Raw genomic sequence first — 290 nt, 5'->3', positions numbered from 1 at the left:
CAACAGCAACAGTATCACTCTGGTGAAGCCTTAAAAACGAAACTGGCCAGGGATAGAACTCGGTCCTTGACCTATATCTTGCGGACAAAAGCTCCATGTTCCTGTCGATGGAGCTGGTCTGGAATAGAACTCGGACCCACAGTAGACCCATTGTTTGTTCTGTTGTTACCAGCACAGGTTACTTCCAGCCTCCTCCACGTGCAGACGAACATGTCTTTACAATACCGCACAGCGCCCAGGTATAAGCACAACTTATCAGGGGTGGAGTATTTCTGGCCGAGAGTCCGGGA

Source organism: Oratosquilla oratoria, chromosome 20, assembly GCF_046742065.1.
Source record: "Oratosquilla oratoria isolate Oo_2021 chromosome 20, ASM4674206v1, whole genome shotgun sequence".
NCBI lineage: Eukaryota > Metazoa > Arthropoda > Malacostraca > Stomatopoda > Squillidae > Oratosquilla > Oratosquilla oratoria.
This window is presented reverse-complemented; position numbering follows the sequence as displayed.